Source organism: Meriones unguiculatus, chromosome 19 (genome assembly GCF_030254825.1).
Source record: "Meriones unguiculatus strain TT.TT164.6M chromosome 19, Bangor_MerUng_6.1, whole genome shotgun sequence".
NCBI lineage: Eukaryota > Metazoa > Chordata > Mammalia > Rodentia > Muridae > Meriones > Meriones unguiculatus.
The window spans coordinates 8,528,425-8,552,053 of NC_083366.1; the positions used below are offsets into that span (position 1 = coordinate 8,528,425).

General features: G+C 39.8%; 1 protein-coding gene and 1 pseudogene across 2 annotated transcripts in view; one reads left to right on the forward strand and one right to left on the reverse strand.

The window, feature by feature from the left end:
* Positions 1-23,629, forward strand: part of Nebl (nebulette) — a 353,920-nt gene that overhangs the window by 209,919 nt on the left and 120,372 nt on the right. The window lies entirely within an intron of this gene.
* On the reverse strand, positions 8,055-8,131 carry LOC132649379 (U2 spliceosomal RNA; annotated as a pseudogene).

Here is a 23,629-nt window from a genome sequence, read left to right on the forward strand (position 1 = left end):
CAGCTTGATTTCTCTGCGTCCTATAAGCAGAGTGTGTGGTGTTTTCAGCAATTTGGTCTTACCTTGAAGTTCTGGTGGGCAGCCAAGGGCAGTGACCTTATTTTGGAGGCCTTCAGAACATCCTTGACCAATAACGTGGGGACCGTGGGATCTCATTTTCAGAGAAGCTTTGAAGATGATTTGTAGCAGTTACTTTAGAGTCACATTCTTTATGACAGTATAGCTCATAGAGTCGTCGAGTGACTCAAAAATTGATACTTTATGGAGTCATAGGCAACAATTTTATAAATTTATGCCTCAAAAGAAGTATTTACTTATTTAATTTTTAGACCAGAGGTCTGTATAGACATTGAACTATGAGTCATCAAAAGACTCCATACATTTCATGAAAAAACTAGTTCTTGCCTATAGCATGGGGTATGTGTTGAGAGAATCAGGCTTCTTCCACTGGGTTGTGCCTATTCTTTTTTTTTTTTTTTTGTCCTGCAAATTGCATGTATTTTATGTAGTGTTAATGCAGCAAGTATCTAATGTTCCTAATTTATGCAGTTGGATATTTCATAAATGGAGTTTCTGCATGCAGGCATTTATACACATTAATATTTATGCAAGTATTCAAATAAATGCAAAGGCATCTGTCTGCATATGTGATGAAAATATGCATATGCATGAGCATGTGTGCCAGGGGATACATCCCTAAAGTTGGTGATTGCTGAGGTTACACTTTTCAACTTTTGTTCTTTTTCAAAAATTTTCCTTGGCTAGGAAAGGCATGTGGAAAAATAGCACAGCCATTAATATTGACAAATGCAATGACTTACTTAACTGTGTCTAATAGGTGTAAAAGACAAATCTATTGAAACTTCTTTTATCAATGATAGCATTATTTTACAATAAGTAACAGGTTTCACTAAAACATTCATTCTAATAAACTGCTATATAACTATCAAACTATTAGCAATGAAAATTTTGTATGAATTACTCTAAAATTTATGCCCTGTAGTGCAAGAATTTTCTCCAGGACTAAACCCCCCAGCCCATGGCATGGGCCCCTCTTTCTGGGAGGCCTAGACCCTTCCTAGAACTGTCACAGAGGACAAGTTGACAGTCCTTGTTGTTCACTGATCTATAGCACTCTGTTCTGTAGCACACACATTTACTAGGTTCAGTAACAAAGTTTCTTTTAATTTATAAACTTGTTTATTTATATACTGCTACATCCCCAGCTCCCTATGCTGATAGTTCATGGTAGTCTAGAATAAACAAAGTCAGTTCTGAAATATCACTTTTGTAGTTTAAAGATGTGTTGAAAACCCCACCCCCTGCTCCCTCCTGTATCTGAGGCATTTAAAATCCACCAGCTGTTTGGAAGGGATTGAGAATTGCTGTGTGTTTGTCATACTTAAGCAGCATCTTTCCATGGGAATTTTGGTGCATTCGTTTTGAGCCTAAATGCTGGATAGCACATCTTTTCTTCTGAGAGCAGAAAGACTGAAAAAATTATGGATTATTTAGATGTGAATTTGAAAGCAATCGTTTGCTCAGAATTGTGCTTGTTTTCTCAAGGTCCCAGGGAAACTTCTTTCCCTTCATTCACCTGTGGGTGCTGACTGTAATTTCTGTGTTTCACAGAGAGTGTGGATGTGACTGTCTATGCAACAGACACGGATGGCTTGTAATGTTACAGACACTGTGTGAATGCACACACGTGCACACTTGCTATTGCTAGATTTGCATGTTTCCATTCTAGAAGTGTGGTTTCTAGTTAGGGTTCTGGATTGACCACATGTGCTCCTGTGTGCCATCCAAGGTACAGAGTCATATGTAAAGATGACTTCTATGTCTTTAGTTGGTTTCCGTGATTATTTATTTATTTATTGCAGAAGAGTTTCTTTTCTGCGGCAAGGTCTTACCATAGTATTCCAGGGTCTGCCTTGAGTTTACAATCACCTGCCTCAGATTCTCAAGTGCTTGGATTATAGGCATGTATCACCGTGCCCATCTTGGCTCAGGCAGGAGTAACAACTGTAAAAGCTCTGGGTCAAGAAGGACTTGGGTGTGTTGAAGGCATGGATAGAAGTCAAGATGAGAAAGAAGACAGTGGTATTGGATGTGAGATGATCCTAGACAGAGCTAAGATAAAGAGTTGTGATTTTCCTGACAACAGTGAAAACCATGGGAAGTTTGCAAGTAGAGGTGGGGAATAATTTGATTTTTATTTTAAAAATTATTACCTGGGCTAATATTTAGAAAAAAATGATTGTATGGAGCAAGAGAGACAAGGGTGATATGGTGGTTTATATCAAGCAACACAAGAGAATAGCACTAGCAATGGAGAAGAAAACACTCAGATTTCAGTTTGAGAGAAGAGTAAAAACACGCAGAAGGAAGATATGGGTAATGAAGAAGTAGGAGAGTTGCTCCTAGAAATTTGTTTATAGTGAATGGGTAACTGGTTGTTCCATTTAACTGAGATGAAGAACACTGAGATGAAGAAAGAAGTGAGTAGAACATTTTATTTGGCTGCATATAGACATCCACGTAGAGGCAGCCACTAAGCTATTTTATCTAGTAGTCTGAAAGTCAGGGACAAGGCAAAGAAGGAGGTCTAGAATTAGGCATCATTAGCATCTAGGTGAAATGTAAAGCCTTGGACGATGAACTCACCTAGTGAGAGTGTGAACAGAGAGGAGATCGTGAGTCAGGTGCAGAGGGGTTCTCCAGCCGGAGCAGGCCTGGTACGAGAACGCATCTTGTGAGACGACCAAGAGTTCAGATAAGTTTGAAAGCAGAAGCCGAGAGAGAAGGTGCTGGCTGGGAAACAGTGAATACGGGCAACCTATTTGAGAGGTTTTGCGGCAAAGGGCATCCCTTGTCTACAAGTGGTGCTATACACTGGCCTAGAGTCATTCTCAGGGAATCTCTCTCTCTTCCTGTGTGTGCATGTCTATGAGTACTTATACATGCAACTAGACTAAGGAGAATGTTGAGTGTCCTGTTTTTATTACCTTTTGCTTTATTCTCTTGAGAGAGATTCTCTCAGAACCTGGTATGTGTCCAGCAAGCCTCCTGCTATCTTTGTCTCCCGTGGCAGTGAGCTTACAAATGCACCTGGCTTTTTACATGGGTGTTGGGGATTTGAACCCAGGTCTTCATGCTTGCATAGCAAGTGTCAGTCCCTCTCAGAGCTTCTCCTCTCTTTTTAATTTTTTTTTTGTACTGCTATAGGACCTTCTAAGCAAGCTAATGCCATAGATCCATCTCCTCAGCTCCTACACTTCTCTTTGTGTCAACACTAAACACCAAGCTATTCGAGTGGTTTCTGCCAAGCTCTGTGTGGTGCTGGGAAGTGGCTACTATGACTAAAGAATTGAGTGCTCACTTTTACTAAATTTAAATTAAAATCTGATACTCTGTCCAGATGTTAGAAAAATATTGTTATAGATCACTTAAGTATACATTTTATGTCCTCCCCAAGTATTGCTGATAATATTTTATTCCTGGGATGGGACATATTGTACAGTGATTTTCCAGTTATCTTTAAAATATGAAAGCTGTTTGGTTTAATAATTTAATATTGATTACACATTGAAGGGTACTAATTTGAGCATATTGAATTTGAATGTATTACTAAGTTTGCTGGACTTATTTTTTTTTTCTCTTTAAGAGTAGCTTCTAGCAGCCAGGTTCAGTGGTGCACACCTGTAATTTCAGCACTTGGGGTGGCAGAGGCAGGTGGATATCTGTGAGTTTGAAGTCAATCTGGTCTACGAGGCAAGTCTAGAACAGCCAGTGATACGCAGAGAAACCCTCTCTCAAAAAAAAAAAAAAAAGAAAGAAACAACAATAAAACAAAAAAAGAAACAAAAACTAGCTAAGTTAAATGTAATATGTAGCTCACATTATCCTTCTTTCCTCTATCTTTTTATTTTCTCTTTCTCCTTTCTTCGTTTTTAAATATAGTATCTGTAGAGTCCAGGCTACCTCTAGCTTGCTAAGTGGCCTGGAGTGGCTTTGGACTTCTGATCTTTTTGCCTTCACATCTCGAGCGTTGTAATTATAAGTGTGAGTCATTGTGCTCAGTGTATTTCATGCTGTGGGTTCATGCTGAACCCATGCTAGGCAGCCACCTCATTCCCCACATTACATCCCTCATGTCCTATTTCTAGTGAGAAGACAAAAAGCTCATATTTTACCCACCTAAGAGTGATTGTACCTCCCAAGGAGGAGCTGGGAAAGTTTGGGAAACATGGCTTCTGAGGGTTTGTATTATTCATAGAAGGTCCCAGGGCATAAAACTGGGATTTGGATTCTTTCTCTAGGGCTGGCTAAGCTGAGCCATGGCTCCTGCACCACACTGGAGTCATCTGTGCCTTCTTCCACTAGACACATTTTGTGTTGAGCAGAGGACACGTATATGGATGTGCTTGAGCTTTTAAGTCAGGCGGTTGAGATTATGGCTGTTGTGATATTTGGTGAGTTGGTGGTGAACCTAGCCTTTCACGGCTAGACCATTTCACCAGCCCTTGTGACACAGCTTTGTCATGTTGCTACTTGGTTGAATAGTGGATGCCTCAGGTTTAGTTAGACTCCCCTTTCTCCTGGAACCAAAGGACAGTCAGCTCTTTCATGTTTCTTGTTTATTACTACTTGACAATCACTGTTCTCTTTGTGTCTACCAAAATCGTCTGCTGCTGTGATCTTTCCCATGTCTCATGATATTCTCCCTTGTTCTTGTCAAGCTTTCAGTAGAATCCCCATGAGAACACATCTATTTATTCTTATATAAGTAATTTAAAGTTTAACATAAAGTTTGAAAGGCTTGATTCTAGTGGACACTTTGGCAGTTTTTTAATGCATCTGATGAGGAGATACTGGTATTTTATATGGTGTATAGGATTTCATAGGAGGCACAATGGAGAGTTTAGTTTGTAACCAACTTCTGTGTCCTATGCATATCTGAAGGTTAGTGTATTTGAAACCTGATACCTTATTCTTCATTTCTTATTTTGTTGAGTGGCTTCATTAGGTATCCAGTTGCTCCGGGAGAAAACATGGTCCATCTCTACCACCCCACCCCAGCTGTGGTCAACAGTCATGTTGGAGCACTTTTCTGGATCTCTGTCATGTTTCTGCCATTCAAGGTATAGCCTCCTTTAACCTTCCATCATTTCCGGTTTCCCTCTGCTCACATGTAGCAGTGATGTTTATCACTCACTTGCGCTTGCCACTCACTGTGGCCTTGTTCACTAGAGGAGCCTCTGTGTCCTTTGTCTTGTGTTTAGATCACCAAGAGCTTGCACCTGGTGGACAGAAAGATCATAGGTTGGGTACCTTTTTTATTCACAAATGAAGCTGATCTGTGCTTACTCTCCATCAACATTCTTCTGTCCTGCATTCTGTTAACAGAGGCCGCTCAGCATTGCTTTTCAGAGTTGGTGCAGAGTTGGCAGTAATGCGTCAGTTTTGTGAAAAAGCAAAATCTCATGCTATCCCCATGCACCTGCCCAGCTCTCCTGGTTCCATCCAAAATTCTCTTCTAGGTTACCTTAGACAATGAAACACAGATTTATTTCTTTGAGCTAAGTCCTATAGTAATATGCCTCTTAGGAACAGAATGTGACAGAAGTCTGTAGAATATAATATGTGATACTGTATTGCCTTGGGACCAAGTGAGGATCATTTTCATGCAGGTCTACAGGCAGAGCATCTGGCACACTCTTTATGTGCTGGAACTTACCTTAGACAACTAAAAACAATGGGGGAATGGAGAGGAAATGGGCTGTAAAAGACATAGAAATTTATCTAATCAAATCACAACTTTGCTTAACCCCTTTAAGGAAAATTGATCAAGTATCCTAGAGGATTGCAGATGCTCCTCATTTGCAAAGTCGTGCCTAGAGCTCTGTATGACCACAAGACTTAAGTGTTTTCTTCAGCTCTCCCCCAAACCAGCGATATTTTCAGAGTAAGCCCGTGTCAATCCTGCCCCTGGTAAAAGAGGAGTAGTCATTTCTGCCTGTAATGTAGCAAATGATTCTAGTGGACACTTTGGCAGTTTTTTAATGCATCTGATGAGGAGATACTGGTATTTTATATGGTGTATAGGATTTCATAGGAGGCACAATGGAGAGTTTAGTTAAACAAAACTGTTCTTTTCTGATCTTTCTCAATTTTCTAGTAACAGGTCTCAGAATGGTGAGGCTGTGTGGTATAAAAACCTGTTTATAAATGACCCACATGGACAGACAGCAGGCTTACTCTTCCCAGACTCCCAACTGAATAAGAGGATTGTGAATAACCTGAGAGCTTTTTAAAGACTAATTGGGCTTTTTAGCTACAGGGGAAGAAAAAACTGCTAAAAATATCATCATTTCAAGGAAGGGTGTGTAGATTTTAGTGCACAAACCATAACCAAGATGGCTGACTGGAAACCTCAGAATGCTGTGGTCTCAACAGCCTCTATTATACTTTATAAATCTCTTCTGTGATTGCTGGAATTGTAGTAATTGGTTCAGCATAGTTCATAAACGTCTTCTTTCCAAAATGTTGCTAGTATCCACAAGGTACTTTTCATGAAACAAATTGCTTTCTGCAAATGGAGGAAAGTCAGATCAGCCACTCTGGAAGAAGGCAAACTTGTTAGAGTAGAGACGCACAGTGATGGGCAGAGGAGGACTAGCGCAGGTGAAGACTGAGCAAAGGAAAGCAGACAACAGCCTGCTCCCAGTTCTGCCTGTAATTTGAAAGCTTCTATATGTATGTGTGTGTTTGAGTAGCTGCAGAAGGCATATGCTACATGGTGACATTGTCTGCCTCTGGCAAAGGGACCAGGCTGGGGTAGTATTTTAAAGTTTTGTGTATGTTCCTTAAATTTTCCTTTTTAAAAAAACCTAGGTAGAAGGTCTGTGAGCTTATACATATACCTAGAGTAGGTGGCATGGGTGGGGAAGCAAGCCAGGAAAAGAAGAGAGGAGTCAGGGAAGCTCAGTAATAGTTATTTTTTTAAGTCATAAAGCTTAGGACTCTCACACCTCAAGTTTTATTACCTCAGCTGGATCGCAGTTACATTAGCTCTTTTTTTGGCTGACCTAGAACTGAACTATCACTTTTATAATATCTCCTATAAGAGAAATGCTGCAGTGTTCCAGAAAGAATACAAAACCAAATCACCTCCACCCATTCTCTTTCAATTGCACATGTATCATATTCCTTAAAACAAAAACAAAAACAAAACAAAACAAAACAAAACAAGAACTTATTTAATAAAAGATTTTAGGTTTATCCCAGGAGGCTCTGTGCATTCTCTGACTCATTTAATCTGAAATGTCTAAAAACTGGACTGGGAAGATGCTTAAGTTGGTAAAAGGCTTGCTGTAAGGACCTGAGTTCAGGTCCCCAGGGTCTTGTAAAAAGCTGGACTTGGAGGTACATACCTATAACCCCCATGCTGGAAAAATGGATGCAAGAGGAGCCCTGTGGTTTCCTAGCCAGCTGCTCTAGTTGAGTGAGAGAGCTTGTCTCAAAGGAGAAAGCAGAGTGTGCTTCGAGATGACCCCCAGGAAGTGACTAAGAATTACAGGTGGTTATGTGCTTGGCTACTGTTTGTTGTGGGGATGGGGACTCTATTTTACCCTTTCAACAAGATACTTAGTTTCCTACTTTTTTGTACAACTAGTTACATGTACAAGGGAACTCATTATTTTTTCTTTATTGAATGTGCCTAGTAAAGGGCTATTGGCATTCAGTAAATACTTTATGAGTTAGTAGTCAAGGTGAGGACAGACAGCAAATGTTTACCTTTCTTCTCCAAAATTTTAACATGTAAAACTTTCATGGTCCCAGAAAGTATTTGAGAAAGGATCCAAATATAAAGCTTCTTGATGTTTAACTCAGTGGTATCTTTGGCCAAATAATTCTTTATTGTTCTGTGTGCTATGGGATGTTCACATGGCCTCTGCTCTCTGCTGGTCCCAATGGCAGTGAGGATTCCTAACTGGGGCATTCCTAACTGTCTGTAGGTATTGCTAAATGTCTCCTGGGAGGAAAATCACATGGGTTAAATATAATTGATTTGAACTAATAAGGATAGATACTACACTTGATCTTGGCAAAAAGGCCAAGAAGTGATTTGGAGTCCCAGTGAGGATCCAGTATTGATGGTGTAGCAGAAGCCAGAGACCTCGAGCCAAACCAGTGACTCAAGATGTGTGGACAAAGTGGGGTACTGTGGGACACACTGTGACACACTACAGCTTCCATGATAAGATGGTTTTTTATGTTTTGTTTTGTTTATTTTTTTAAAGTTTTCATTGTTTTCTATTGGGGGTGTTATAAGGACAGAGGGCAGATATGAAGGGATGTGGAGATAAGTAAGATTGGGCACATAATGTGAAACAAAAAAAAATCAATAAAAAATTAAAAAAATAATTTAAGATAAGCACTTAGTGGGTGTCCAAGGATTGATCCATATGGAAATGACTCTTCAAATGCTGGGGACTGAGTTGAGGGGACCAAGTAAAGCCTTCCGAAAGCTTACACCCTGCCTTCATATGGCCAGCAAACATATCCCAGTGCTTTCGAGAGGAGCGAGGCTGCAGTTCATCCAGCATTTGTCTCCTCACTCTGTTTCTGCTTGGTTCCTGGATAGGATAAGGTCTTGGGTCTAGCATGAAGTCAGAATCCACCTGTGCAGATCAAGATCGGTTCATACTGCCTGTCAACACACATGAGAACTGAACATAGATTTGCTGGCTTCATCTTCAAATCAGCTATTCTGGCCACTTCAAATAACATATCTAGAAGCTGTTTCTTATAAATCTGGAGAACAGTCAGGTGTATGTCTCTGAATGTCAGGGACTTGACATTCATGGTACTTACTGAGTGTCTGTTATGTGCTGGGAAGAAATGCTTCTGCTCACCCTCTCTACTGTTCCTTCTATCCCAGTTGCTCTACTTCTGTGAGTTTGGAACGACCATTTTGTTTACCATTTTCAAGACCTTTTCTACAGCCATAACGTCTCTCTTCTACCCCTCGCTTATGCTACCTGATTTATGAGAGGCCAATTACAATTACACGGAAGAAGAGGGAAGAAGAGTAATGAGGATGGTTAGAATTTTCAAACTGTTTCTAGGCGGCAAGGCAGAGCTCCACGCATGTGCACACATGGTGTGTATTCTGGAAGCTCCCCTCACCTCTTCATACATTCACACGTTTCACCGTATCGGCTTGTCAGCTGCCAAGCAAGTCTGGAGAATCTCCTTTCTTTGAGGTCTTTAAAAACAGACAAACTACCCATCTGTCCACAGTGGTTTTGACACAGTCCTGCTGATTAGAAGGAATGGACTAGATTTTTCTGTCGAGGTTCATTTCTGTCTTGAGTGGATGGATTTGCTTTTGATGTAGAGGGGACTGTGGGGTAAAATATCAAGTGTGTGAATTTATGATGTATCACTGCACACATCGTTCTTAAACAGAACTGCCCTCTCCGCTTTTGGTGCTCCTGAAGCGCTTAGTCATTGTGCTTAGACCGCAGCCTCACAGTCATTTGTCTGAGGTAGGCAGCGCTGTTCTGGTGTTAGGCCGCAGGGAGTCCTCCCCTCCCCCATTCCCTTACTTATTTTCTGTCTATGTATGTGTGTGTGCTCATGCCTGTGAGATCGGGTGGTAGCCGTGGGGATCAAGCTTAGGCCCTCAGGCTTGGTGGTAAGAACCCTCACTCACTGATCCGCCTTGCCTGGCACAAGGAGTCCTGAGACATAAGGACCCTGAATGCTTGTCTCAAGCTTCCCCTTCCTCTGGTGGGGAGAAGCCTAGGCAGGATGGCGGCCTTCTCATGCATGTTCTTTTTCTTCTGACCCTGTGGCTTCTTTGTGGGTTTTGGTCTCTTACTGTGTCTAGACATTTGATTTGTAGCCATAAAATTTTAGAGTCATAACAATTTGGGAACCTATTTAGGGAACTATTACCTACTTTATTTTGGGGAAAGGTATATTTTTTTAATTAAACTGTAGTCGGATTTGTTTCCAGCCTTATCCCCCTGTTATGTGCATGTGTATTGATATTGTTGTGTTCATATGTATTTATATAAATATGAAAATGTATGTTTGTGTCATGTGAGTCTAAGGTGTCTGTGCGTATGTTCGTGAATGTGCGCCTATCTGTGTATATGCCGATGTGTGCTTGTTGCTGTACATTTGTAGAGGTATGTGTGCTTTTGTGTTCACACATATGCACAGGCATATGTGCTTTGGGGTCGGTCCAAGTACAGCTGGAGGCTGAGTGGCCTTGCCTGAGGGAAGTGTCAGATCTTTGCAGAGTTGTGCCGGGGCTCGGCCTCATGATTCTGCAGCAGGAGCTCTTGTGTGGCTGAAGCCTGTGCAGGTCTGGAGTCCTGGAGAAAGGGTTATCTGAACAGTCAGTTCTTTGAGGATATAGCTACTAGAGGATAGACACTAGAACACGGACTGTAGGGAAGAAATGTCTGTCTTGTCCTTTCCCTCATCTCTTGCTGTCTCTGTGGCCTGGACTTTAGAGAATGTGAATGAAACTGGCAGAGTGTTCAGGGAGTCTCCCGGGACGTGGGGCAGCGTGGTCAAAGGACGGGGGAGCTGGGCTGAGGCAAATAGATTAACGGGATCATTCCCTCTCCCTCCCCTCCTCTCCTCTGTGTGTGTGTGTGTGTGTCTGTGTGTGTGTGTGTCTGTGTGTGTGTGTTTCTCATTTTTCTGAATTTACCTTAGACTGGGACATTTTTACTTAGAAAAAAATTACTCTGGATTTTCTTACCAATTCAATAAATTCAGGTTCCTATATTACAAAAAAAGCATTTGTCTTCTCGGTGATCACCTCGGAATGTCTATAGACAAAGATAAAAATAGTTTGCTGGCCACGCAGGCGTGTCTGTAATCCCAGCACTGAGGAAGATTGCTGGTGTGAGGTGAGCCTTGGCTCTCATGTTAGGTCTTTCTAACATCTAAATCAGGAACCATTGCTGGAGAGGGGCCTCTCCTTCTGTGTGTGCCGTGAATAGCGCGTTCATGTAATTCTCCAAGGGAAGATGCAGTCTTTCCAACACTCCCCACCAGCGTCCCACACACTGGCTGCAGAAAGCAGATGCGGGGAAGTCTTACTTGTGTGGCTATGCTATTTACTTGTTAATTTTAAATGTTCCTATAGTGCTACCTTATTTCTCTGTGTGTTACATGTATTGTTTAATTTATAACATGTTTACATGACTTCCAGTATCAAAACTCTGACATGGACTACATTTGGAATCATAGATTTAGCCTTTGTTTCTTCCTTCCTACTCTGTTCCCTTCATGGGATTTTTTTAAAAATTGGCTTTGGTTCATCTGTCTTTTTTGTTTTTGATGTGTAGGCCTGTGTGTGTATGCAGTCCGTGTTCTCCCTGTGCTGTGTGACTGGAGGCTGCAGTCCTCTGTAGTTGTCTTTCCCCTTTCCTGCTGCTCCTGGAGAGCACTCCCGGGGCATGTGGCTGTCTGCCTTGTGCCAATGACAGCTCCATTATGTGGCGGGGCTGCAGTTTCCCCAACCAGTCCCTTGCTGATGGGCATTTGGGCCATTTCCAGTCCTTTGCTATTACTAGTGTTGCAATGAATAATAATGTACATTTATCATCCCATGTTTTTACCACTATGATACCCTTGGGGGTTGATTTTTATGAGAGTGACTGATGGGTTAAAAAGTAACTGCATATGCAATTTTGGTGGATATTGCCAAATTCCCCCAGCCCCACCCCCCTTTTCTGGGCTGAGCTGTTTGTGTTCTCAACAGTAATATATGACATCGCCTGTTCCTCCACGGCCTCACCAGCATAGTATGTCATCAAAAGTTGGGGAATTTCTGCTGTTTTAAAAGGTGCAAAACGAGACCTTATGATTCAGTTTTCATTGCTCTTATGACTGAAAGGCTTGAATCACTTCTTTCTTTCTTTCTTTCTTTCTTTCTTTCTTTCTTTCTTTCTTTCTCTTCCTCTCTTTCTTTCATCTTTTTTTTTCTTTTTTGAGAAGACCATTTGCAAAGTTTGTTCCCATGGGCTCTTCAGCCCTTTTCTATATCAAAATGATAAGATTTCACCTTTGGCTTTGGTTTTGAGCTGCGGATACTTTCTCTCTCAAGCTATTAAGGAATTCCCCCATGTTTTCTTCCATGGTTTCACATTTTAAATTTAGATTTGGTATGGGACATGAAGGAGTCTAACACTTTGATTCTTCTTCCTTTAGAATAGTTTTCTGGAATTACATATTAAGGACTCTGCCTGCTCCTCTTTAGCCTTCAGCACATACATGCTGGCCAGTTTCTAACTTATCTATCCACTCTGAGATTACTTTGGTGTCACACAGCACATATAACAGAGACACCATGTGTGGCAAAGTCTTTTAAATGAAAGGAGTGATGAGCCAATTTTCGTGATTACACAAGTGTGTAGTTTAAGTGGACATTTTTAGAGGTATCACATGAGCAGGCTAGACCATTGTACAAGGAAGAAAAAAGGGCTCAGTGAGGTTGTACAAATTGATCTGAGATTACCAGCCAGTTAGCAGTGGGAGCAGGACCTATGTTCTTACTTACATTGCATGATTTTCTAAAGATGCTAAGATTTTCTCAGAAAACACCAGCAACCAGACTCCTTGCAAGGACCTGGCCCATACTGTAAAATTTCTCTTACTGTAAAATATTTTGTTAGTTTTTACTAGTTAAAATAATATACAATTTAACTTATTTTAAATGATAACAAAATTTGACTTTTAGAACTAAGTCCTGAAACTTTTGAACTGGGTCATAGTAAGTAGGGGGGAAATTCTATGATTTAATCCCAGAAATATTTTGCTCTTGTTTCATATCCCTAGACTTTCCCACCTTTTCTTTTTCTCTCTTTATTTCTCTCTCTTGTTTCCTTTCCTATATGCTCTCCTTCTGAGATAGGATCTTGCTGTGTATCCCAGGCTGGCCTCCAATTCTCAGTTTTTCTACCTCAGCCACTACAGTTCTTGAATGTTGGGGTTATTGGTGTGGCAATTCATGAGCTCAGGATTTTTTCCATGCATGATCTGCTGCTTCATTATGATCATGTTAAGTGGAAACAATACTACTTCTTTTTTCTTTTTTAAATTTATTTTTAAATTTATTACAATTTATTCACTTTGTACCCCAGCTGTAGCCTCCTCTCTTGGCCCCTCCTAATCCTGCCCTCCCTCCCTCTGCTCCTCCCATATCCCTCCCCCAGACCACTGATAGGGGAAGTCCTCCTCCCTTTCCATTTGACCCTAGCCTATCAGGTCTCATCATCTAAAGAAACTAAGCAAGAAGGAAGACCCTGGGTAAGATACTCAGCCCTCATTCAGAAAGGCAAACAGGATAGACATCTGAAGAGGGAGAAGACAGGGAACAGGACAGAAGCCTACCACAGAGGGCCTCTGAAAGACTCTACCTAGCAGGGTATTGAAGCAAATGCTAAGGCTCATAGCCAAACTTTGGGCAGAGTGCAGGGAATCTTATGAAAGAAGGGGGAGATAGAAAGACCTGGAGGAAACAGGAGCTCCATAAGGAGAGCAACAGAAACAAAAAAATCTGGGCCCAGGGGTCTTTTCTGAGACTCATACTCCAATACTCCAACCAAGTACCATGCATGGAGATAACCTAGAACCCCTGCACAGATGTAGCCCATGGCAGCTCAGTGTCCAAGTGGGTTCCATAGTAATGGGAACAGGGGTTGTCTCTGACATGAACTTAGTGGCTGGCTCTTTGACCTCCCTCCACCCCGAGGGAGGAGCAGCCTTACCAGGCCACAGAGAAGGACAATGAAGACAATACTACTTCTTAAGCACTTACTAAGGAGCATGGGTGAGTGCGCCTCAAGTGTATTATTTACTGCCACCAAGCACAAGTGAAGATACTGTCCTCATTGCAGGGTTTTTAATGAAGAATGCTTGCCATTGAGAAATTCAATAACTTACTCAGCCTTACTGAGTGAATAAATGATGCTCTTCAGATTCTAATTTCTGTGTTTACTCCAGCATCTGTTTTGACCAAAATGCTATGTCCTGCATATATTACTTTGGATCCTGTTAACATATAACTATTTTAATAGACTTTTTCAACCTTATTTCCTTATCTTGTTAAATTTGATTCATAATGTTGCCTTTCTTTTAGCATAGTCAAATTACTTCTATCGTATTTTAAGAAGTTAGGAATATCTACTCCTCAGATAGTAATAGGATCCTTTCTTCTCTCCAAAGAAACTCATTGAAAATGAAATAAAATTGAACAATTTAGAGGAAGCTAGTGTAAGAGAGAAATAGACATTAATTTTATATCAAATTTTGCATGCTACCTTCATTTCCCACCAAGCTTTTCTCAGGTCCACATGGTCCCAGATTCCATATTCCCAACAGAGATGCCTGACATAGTAATGAGTTGTGGAGACCTGCGTGCAGCCCGAAGGAAACAACACCTTTCTTCTGGAATACCTTCGGCTTCCAGCCCAGCACGGCCATGCATGACGCATTTACTGCTGTGTGATGCCAGTGGTCATATGAGGAACCAGGGATCTTTGCTGCTGCTATGGACTGTTCCTATAGAGATGCTGCAGAGCGCTTTGAGGAAAGATGTCAATTAAATGTGACAGCTAGTATGACATTCCACTACTACAGAGGACAGTGTTTTTCTAATATTTCACCTTTGACTTTAACTTTGAATCTTCCCTTTATTTCCCTGTGTATATTTTCATCTTATACAATTCTGTATTGGTATAATGTAGACAGTTCTTTTTTTCAAATGTGTCATCCAACTTTCCTCTTCCCTCTTGTTTATCCTCCCTTTCTCCTCTCCCTAGTTTCTTCTCTCTGGTCTCCCTTTTGCTGTAATGTTCTACATACATACATACATACATACATATGTATACACATATATGTATGTGTTTATATACGTAAAGATTATTTATGCTTTTGTACCTATAAAGAATTCCAGGGCCCACAATGAGAGAAGGTGTAAGATACTTGTCTTTCTGTATCTGACTTACTTCTTCATAACATAAGATCTCCAATTGTATCTATTTTCTTGTAAATAACATAATTTCATTTTTTATGGCTGTTCCTTTAGTCTCATGAACAGAGTATATCTTCAAAGTTTTAAAATTTCTTCTATTTCAAAAGTTGCAAAAGAGGACCTCGTATTTTAATGTGCATTTCTCTTGTGAGTAGCAAGGTCAAATATCCTTACTTTTATGCCATATATCCTCCTTTTTATACTCAAGTTGGCATAGTTTGGTCATTCTTACTTTTTTGAGGAGCCCCTGTATTGTGGGTCTGTCCTCCATAGTTTTTGTAATTTTGAGGTCTATCCCTCCTGTTCCTAGTTTCATTGGGGCTTTCTTCATGAAGAGCGTTGAGCTTGTGGAAGTCCCTTTCTGCATCTGGTGAGATGATAACTTCGTGTCCATCCTTGAGCCTATTAATGTGACATGTGACGTTTATTGATTTGCTTATGTTGAAACACTCTGGCATTCAGATTCATGCGAGGAAAAACCTACCATACATAGGCAGTTTTTAACACAAGAATACAAGGATTGTTTGATATGAGGAAGTCTTTAATACAATAAAGTTGATGTGCTTTTGAGAGTGATAAAAAAAAAAAAACCTCATAGAAAATTCCATCTGACCCTGAAAAGGCATTTGACAAAGTTCAGCAATCTCTAAGAATTTTGCAGCACTTGGATTTGATGCATTTTCACTACTTGCAGTAAATTATGAACATTTATCCATTTTATAGCCAGTCAGGAATATATGAAAGTTTTTAAAAAGCCCTTTGTGCTCATAATATGCTTTTTTTCCAGGCTAACAATTTATGTAATTGTTTTTCAATAAATATTTTAAGTAAGTATTCTATTAATATTGCTTAGTTTTGGAAATTGTTAAGAAACAGAGGAGTCAGAGGATCTTCGTCTCAGGAGAGATCTTGTTTCAAGCAGTCTTTCTTTTCTTTGTTCATTGTGAAGGGGCCTTGTTTCCTTTGAACGCAGATTGCTTTTGTTGAGGAAATGCTACTGAAAACATTTGTGTGTGCCTTGACAGCAGCCCTCCCAGTCACTTCCATGCTCTTATGGCTTCATCTTTGTATATCTGGTAACTAGAGTTCCATGAAAATGGGCCAGCCTACCTATGCCTAAGCCCATTTCCTCGCTAATTGAGAAGAGTCCTTAGCTCCTTAGCCCATACATACATCCTTATTTACATCACATACATCCTTAAAGTAGCTTAAATCTTCATCTTCCACAGCCTGAATGCCTGTGCCTCATGTCTCAGTCCTTTACCTGCATCATTTGTCAGGGCCTGCTGATTTTCTTTCCTTCCTACTCTGGTGGTTAGATTAGTTTTTATGTATGGAACTTGGATGTTGCTCCCTGCTTAAAATGTCATGAGTCGAGGTTTCTGATGCAATGATTTATAAAAATGGCTGTTTGACATTTGAAAACGTCTTGCCTTCTTTTCATGAGTTCTTTCCCCATGTCGCGCTGAACTTATGGGTCCACAGTGTGTGATGTCATGGTGTCAGCAGTGTCTCCTGACCTGTTTCCCCTCTATAGAGAAACCAAGTCATCATTAAAATGTAGGTATGAAATTTCATGGTTCTCATAATAGTTTTTCCTCCATTTTCTGACTCCTCATAGCATTTTTTGCTATATGATGCGTTTATATTTTCTGATTGTATGGCAGTTAGAACAATTCCAATTGGAGAATATGAAGAAGTCACTATATTATAAAGCCTTTGGTGGAAGGCTCAATTTTATTCAGTTTTCCTATTGTTTACCATAATGGATTTATACTATATAGTTTATACATTGATATTCTGAATAAAATATTGATCATAATATATATATAACCAATATACTTTTTATTTCAGACTTATAAATGTCATTTGATTTGTTGTAGTCCAGAGTTTTTAAACATTGTTTTGCAGGACATTGATACCACTGCAGACACCAAAGAGAGCTCTCATAAAAGATAGTTGTGTGGGTCATCTCATTTATTTTTATGAAGTAATTTTTGTTTTTCACATTTACACTAACATAAATCATTTAACTAAAATACCACTTGAAGGATAATAAAATTATTATTATGCTAGCCTTGAGAGACAATGTTAATAAATTAGAAGATAGCATTAATGCCTAATAAGATAACTATTTTCTTATTTTTGAACTCATGAAAACTTTATATTCTTATATTGAATCAAAGTGCCAAGAATTTTTGCATCAGATTGAATGCTATGATAAATATCAGCTCTTTATAGCTTTGGACAGTGTCTTTTTCTGAAAACCAAGCTTGAACTCTCCATGCAATCTCTTTGGAGATAAACGCTAGAAAGCTTTTCAAGACAGTGCTTTGGACTCTACCAGAATCTAATCTCCCATGAATTATGTTTATATTGATTTGGAATACGGAGGCACAAGCACTCCAAGCACAGTTACATCCATGATCATTCTCACGGCCTGAGGCTCCGTCTCTCTGGTAAATGCATGTGGAATCCACTTATATTCTTCCATGTGCTTGAGAGCAGTGTGCTTCTTTGAAACTAGACTCTGAGAATGTCTTTGTAGTTTTGTTTCCACAAAAGCTGGACTGTTTTGATATGTGTGGATTTTTTTTTGTCTTTTGTTTGTTTGTTTGAGGCAGCTTGCACGTAACCTTGACAGTCCTCAAATTCACTGTGACACTGAAGTCCTGTCCTCCTGCCTCCCCTTCCCAATTGCTGGGATTGTAGATGTGTGAGATTACAGATCCAACACAGCTAGTTTGTGGCATAGGCTTCATGTGTTTTACTTCATAAGCCATTTAACTGCAGGTGTGTTTTTCTTGTCATTTTCTGTTGTTGTTGTTGTTTGGTTGTTTGGTTTGGTTTTGATTTGGTGTTTTGAGACCCAGTCTCACTAAGTAGCCCAGATAGCCTGAAACTCACATTCTTCTTGCCTCTGCTTTTCCAGCACTGGGTTTACAGACATGAACAACCTTGGCCATTAACAGTCATCATACAAAGGAGGTCTTTAAAAAAATACATTTCAGCTATATAAGCTCCCAGTGTTGGATACATACCATGGCTATGTAGAGTGAAGTGATATATGATCATACTTAAAGCATTTGCTCCTTATAAACATATAAACTTACGAATATTTAAGCTAAAATATTTTACTTAAACAAGACATTCACCATTACTATGTCCTCAAGAAGTAAGAAATTATGTTACCTTAATGTGTAAAGAAATACATAAAGAACTAGCTAAGTGAGAACAAAGTTTTTGAAAAAATTATAAAGTTCTTTACACTCTCTCAGAAGATTAAATTTTATAATATAACTTATCATTTTATAGAAACTTCTGTATTTTTGAGTTATCCACATTAATTGGTAACATCATTTTTGAAACGTTAATTTTGAGACAGTTTCGTGTATCACAGGCTAGTTTCAAACTTTCTTCTTGAGTCTTCGGATCCTCCTGCCTCTGCTTGCAGAATACTGGGTTACAGGCCTGTGCCACACCTGTCTTTCTGGTCAGAAAATCTGTTAAAAGCATCTGGTAAAATTTGTTTTGAAATACAAATTGTTACAAGTTTTAAAAGCCCTGACTTCCTGGGTGTGCTCTGGAGGCTGAAGCAGGGCAGTGCATCGATCTAGCATGAAGACAGCCTGGGCTGTACAGCAGGACTGTCTGAACTTCCTGTTCCAACAACGTCCCCCAGACTAAGTCAAACCAGAACCAACCAGCAAGTGCATGTGCAAGATCTCTGTGGGATAAAGCAACTCCGCAGCTCTCTGCACTCATCAGGCACATCCCTGTGCTTTCTCTAACTGCTGATACCATTTGCACAAGAGAGCATAAGCAGCCTAAAGACTTTCAGAGAAAAAAAAATATGTGTAATGATTTTAGACACCAAAATAATCTATCGAGTGCAGTCATGCTCCAAAGCTGAGGCAGTTACCTATCTACAGGCAAGATGGTGTCTCGAATTATGATAGCACTCACAGAGCTTCAGAGTTTACTCTCGTGAACCACAAAATCTTTTTTACTTCACTGTGTGCCAAGGAAAAGAACTTTCCAGCTGACCTCACACCCATAGAAAGCTTCAGCTCAGAGCTACAGCTGTTCTCTAAGAAGCATAAAAATTTTGGATAATTTGCCACAGAAAACCTAAAAGTGGTTTCTGCTTGTCTTTAAAATGATTAGGTTTATAAGAATTAGAAGGCAACATTTTAAATACTATTTATACAGCTAAATAAACTTTTCATTTTTATCTTAAGCGCATGTAACAGAAAAAAGCTGCAAATGAAAGTAGTATTTGTTTAACATAGCTTTTACTGCTGAGCTATGTCGGAGTGATTTCCCACTAGCAGTCTTGTGTCCTCATCTCACTGGAATTGTCACACCTTTCTGTCGATTGTGTTCATTAGTTTGTGTGAACTGGAGAGTACAGAGTAAAAAAGTCACCTTTATGACATTGCTATGGACAAACATTCTCTTTATCCCCATTTTCTAATATGTTCTAAGCCATTGAAAGAAAACTCAACAGAACCTGATGTGTACGAGGAAGAGTCTACGCAGATGCAGGAGGCCCCACTTGATTGGTTTGTGTGTGCAAACTGTTGCATGCCTCTAAAGGTTTTGCTAAGAGTACCAGACTCACGCTTTCCAATCTTAGTTTATCAACAGCAGAAGCACCAGCCCAGCTAGTCTGAAGTGGTGCCTGCCAGGTTAGCGACAGAAAAGGAGGAGAACAGCGATGGGTTATAACTGTATACCTTGAAGTGCCCGTTGTCACACCTGAAGATTGATTCAGGTGCCCTGACCTACATCTGTAACCCTGTCACACCTGTCACCCTAGCTAGTCAAACCTGGCTTAAGAGAGTCACAAGTCTGAGGCCAGTGAGGCCCATATAGAAGGTTCAAGGCTACTTTGTGTAACTGTGGGGAGGCCCTGTCTCAAAGCTAGGTGCTTGCCGGGCCTCTGTAAGGTGAGCCAGTCCCCGCAAGGCAAGGAAAAACACAAACAAAAACCTAAAAACATAGCTTTGGAAGAATGGCCTCTGGTTGCCTGGCATTCCTTGCCCGTGTAAGGTTAGATATTGGCTTCTGTTGTTAGATATTGGCTTCTGTGTGCCTGCCAGCCTGCCGGGCACCTCCCACTCCTAGTCCGCCGTCACGCTAATGAACTGGACTTTTGTTTTTAAGTAAAAATGTGGTGTTTGTTTTTTAATTTAAACTCTAGGAGAGATGAATGTTAAACATTTACCAGTCCACTACTGTTTGGAAATATATTTATCATTAAGCATGGAAGTCTCTCAAATTAGGCTCTCTCCAGATCAAGGACCGTGGTAATGGTTGCCCACTTTTGCCATTGCTCTTAATTCTTGAAGTCTTATTCTTGCAGATCACAGGAACCAAATTGTCTCCATACCACAAAGAGTACACTCCTTAAAAATAAAATTAAAAAAAACCATCAATAATGACAATTCTTTGAAGTTGGAAATTGAAAGAGATGATAGAAAATAATACTATCACTACCAGAAAGAAGTAAAGTAGCTGAATGTTCACTGCTGTCTGATCTAGCAGGTTTTGCACACATTGAAACAATTAAGACCTGGGTTTGCATCTTTTATTGTGAGAATCTGGGTGAATTACCACTGCAATTTCCAGTGTCCCCATCTGAGAAATGAACACTCGGAGGAAGAAACAGGATTTTAAGTACAATGAGAGAAAGAGGGTGCTAAGAACTCATCAGTGACGCTCCATTTTCACATAGAACTCATGTTTCAAGAATCTCAGCAGAGCTGGACTGAGGGCTAGGACAGTTTGATGGAAGATGCTGGGTGTGATTTTCTGTGGTGCTATTTTTAGAGTCGATGTTTTTCATTTTTTTTAAACCATTATTCATGATTCCAGCAGTTTTCAAGTGTCCATGTAGTTGACTCCATTGAAAGAATTTACGTATGTTGTGAAACACATACGCAAATGTGTTCAAGCTCTTTCTGTCAAGTATTTGAAAACTAATTTTTTTTAAAGGAAGGTCTCATTTCTATAAAATGCTACTGCTTTTTAAATGGTGATCAACATCTCTCAAAGCCTTAGATTCGATGGTGACTTTGCTTTACAATGTGGCTTTAAAAAAGTTTTTTAAGTTATTAATTTATTACAACTTATTCACTTGTATCCCAGCTGTAGTGCCCTCCCTCGTCTCCTCCTAGTCCCGCCCTCCTTCCCTCTTTTCCTCCTATGCCCTTTCCCTAGTCCTCTGATAGGGGAGGTCCTCCTCCCCTTCCATCTGACCCTACCCTATCAGGTCTCATCAGGACTGGCTGCATTGTCTTCCTCTGTGGACTGATAAGGCTATACCCCCACCCCAAGGGGGAAGTGATCAAAGAGCCAGCCACTGAATTCAGTCCCTGTTCTTAGTAGGGAATCCAAGCAGCCTATGAGCTTCCTCTGAGCAGGGGTCTAGATCCTATTCATGCATGGTCCTTGGTTAGAGTATTGGTCTCTGCAGGGACCCATGGGCCTAGGTTTTTTGGCTCTGTTTGTCTCCTTGCAGAATTCCTGTCCCCTCCAGGTCTTTCTATCTCCCTCTTCTTCCATAAGGTTTTCTGCACTCTGACCAAAGTGTGACTGTGGGTCTCAGCATCTGCTTTGATACCCTGATGGACAGAGTCTTTCGGGGCCCCTGTGGAAGGCTCCTGTCCTGCTGCTTGTGTTCTGTCTAGCCTCTTCCCTAGAGTCCTCCTTCTTGCTTAGCTTCCTTAGGTGTACAAGTTTAGTGTGATTATCCCATATCATATGTCTGATATCTACTTATAAGTGAGCATATACCTGTGTGTCTTTCTGTTTCTGGGATACCTCATTCAGGATGATCTTTTCTAGTTCCCACCATATCCCTGCAGATTTCGTGATTTCCTTCTTTTTAATATTGAGTAGTATTCCATTGTGTAAATGTGCCACAATTTCTGTATCCATTCTTCAGTTGAGGGACAGACATCTAGGTTGTTTCCAGATTCTGGCTATTATAAATAAAGCTGCTAAGAACATAGTTGAGCTAATGTCTTTGTTGAATGGTGGTGCACCTTTAGGGCATATGTCCAGGAGTGCTATAGCTGGATCTTGAGGAAGCACTATTCCTACTTGTCTGAGAAAGCTCCAGATTGATTTCCAGAGTGGTTGACAAGGTTACATTTCCACCAGCAATGGAGGAGGGTTCCTCTTTCTCCCCAACTTCTCCCGTGTGTATCATCCCTTGAGTGTTTTTTTTTAATATTTCTTTTCACTTATTAGAAAGTGAGAAAATATGTACTATATAAAGGAAACAAAAATTGACTATTTATAAACACATTAAAGAATTAATACATTAAAATATTTTTACCATCTATTTTTCACATTTGAGTGTTTGATCTTAGCCATTCTGATGAGTGTGAGGTGGAATCTCAGGGTCGTTTATATTTGCATTTTCCTGAATGACTAAGGACAATGAACATTTCTTTAAGTGTTTCTCTGCCATTTACTATTCCTTTGTAGTGAATTCTCTTTTTAGTTCTGTACCCCATTTTTTAATTGGATTACTTGGTTTGTTGGTGTTTAACTTTTTGAGTTCTTTTATACTCTAGATATTAGCCCTCTGTCAGATATAGGGTTGGTCAAGATCTTTCCCAGTCTGTAAGCTGTCTTTTGTTCTGATGGCAGTGCCCTTTGCTTTACAGAAGCTTTTCAGTTTCATGAGGTCCCATTTATTGATTGTTGATCTTAGAGCTGTTGGTGTTCTGTTAAGGAAGTTGTCTTCTGTGCCAATGAGCTCAAGGTTCTTCCCCACTGGTTTTATCCAGCTGTTTATTATTTGATGAATAAATTGCTCATGTATTTTCAAATTAAACTTATGAATTATAGATGGGGACATCAATAAATGATCGGAATTTCAGTATTTGTTTTTTTTTTTCTAGAGAATTAAAAGGTCAATATCCTGAAATTTTCTGCTATTTTAAATACCATTCTCATCAAGAGTAAGAAGTTGTGCTTTCAATGCCTTTGTTGAACTTAATTAAAATGTCATTTAAAGTTTAGTTCATTATAATAAAAAATTTAACTTTTCATGAAAATACATTTCTATACAGATGACTCTGATTTAGATAGTTCTGGAAGCTAAAATGAATTATGTGCTTTATTGCTTGCCTTTTAGAATGCCAAAATTATTAAGAAGTTTAATCTTAAGTATATTTTTCCTAGATTAAAGCATATACAATCAAACTGAAAAACGGTTAAGAATGTCTAGTTTTATATTGGTACTATAGAACTACATCACCCAATATGGCTGTCATGAGTTAATGTATTCAGTGAGCGCTTTAGTGTGGATAGTCTGACTTAGGATGAGGGTAGATTTTGTCAGTTTTGTTCATTGATTGAAGAGATCAAGTTGCACTTGGCTTTCAAAATGCACACAGAAAATACTGCCATATGACACTAAGACATGAAAATGAACTTTTTCCTTACACATAAACACTCCAGACAAGACATAGAATCTTAACATACACACACACACACACACACACACACACACAAACACACAAAGAGAGAGAGAGCAAT